The sequence below is a fragment of the Octopus bimaculoides genome, chromosome 3 (assembly GCF_001194135.2).
Source record: "Octopus bimaculoides isolate UCB-OBI-ISO-001 chromosome 3, ASM119413v2, whole genome shotgun sequence".
Lineage (NCBI taxonomy): Eukaryota > Metazoa > Mollusca > Cephalopoda > Octopoda > Octopodidae > Octopus > Octopus bimaculoides.
In genome coordinates, this window is record NC_068983.1 from 4,717,299 (window position 1) to 4,718,475 (window position 1,177).

Genomic DNA, 1,177 nt, shown 5'->3' on the forward strand with positions numbered 1-1,177 from the left:
GGATAAGCATACTAAAAGAGGTCCGTGGGAAAACTCATTTAAATAAAAGGGGTCCCTGATAATGAAAAATTTGGGAACTTCTAGTATATATACACTCACACAATACGCCATGAGAAGTACCACAAAACAGAAAGTTCCCAGCAGTGTTTCCAAGCTAGCTTGTAATTCTACCTCTAGTTGTCTCCCTTTAGTTTCACTGCCAACCAACATTCCATTGACACTTTGAGAAACACATGAACATCACAACTTCCATTTCCTTCTTGCTGGAAAACGACAGGTTTTGTAAAATCCCGAGATTATTTTTAAGGCTTGCTGCCTGGCTTTGTTTTTCTTTATGTTAAAGATGTCAATGAGGTTCGTCGATGCCCCCTACTATCATCGCTGACACCTCCTACGCTGGTATATATATATGTGTAGTGGATCTTGCAAGCATGAAGTGGATTCGATCCACTATAGCTAAATTTAAATTAACACTGCGACAGAACTTTTCCCACGGTGGAACAATAGTTTTTCTCTGACCGCAGTTTAATATTTTCCAGATGCCTTTAGCTCGGCCGAAATAATGTCTTCACCACTTGACCCTTTCTAACCTCTTCTACTCCACCAAAAGCTAGAATAGAGATAACAAGACCACCAACCCGGCTGATGCAGTTAATGAGCTTAGTTGTTTAGCCCCAGGCCATAAGTGAGTCAGTGGAACATATGATCGGGGGTATTCCGACTGTGACCATCCTCTCTTTTGTATACTTCTTTGTGATAGTAGGGTATAATTCGAGAAAGGGTTCAGCTGCTGTTTTTAGCAATCTGAGCAACTGTGCAGAGCCTGGGTTTTTTGGTTCATGATGAAGTTGAATCTACTCTGAAGTACGTTCAACATCACAAACGTGCGTGTGTGTGTGTGTGTGTGTGTGTGTGTGTGTGTGTTTAACACACACCTTGATTGGTGAACAGATAAGCCACCTCTCGTTCTTCATTCATATTCTCACACCCGACCCAACTTCAACTGTCGTTTTCACTTCCTGGGCCGCTCCAACTGCAATTAGGGAGAAGAGGAAAAGGCAAAGAACAGTGGTTACTGTCCAAGAATGTTGCCACAAGTGGATCAAAAGACCCAGTTTTCAGCAATGCAACGATACTACTACTGACAATGAATATCACTCTCCGCGCGCACGCACAT

The 1,177-nt window shown here is 42.4% G+C and overlaps 1 protein-coding gene across 4 annotated transcripts in view; it reads right to left on the reverse strand.

Moving 5' to 3' along the window:
* Nucleotides 1-1,177, reverse strand: part of LOC106877361 (ataxin-7-like protein 3) — a 45,120-nt gene that overhangs the window by 19,070 nt on the left and 24,873 nt on the right. The gene's annotated exons all lie outside the window — the stretch shown is intronic.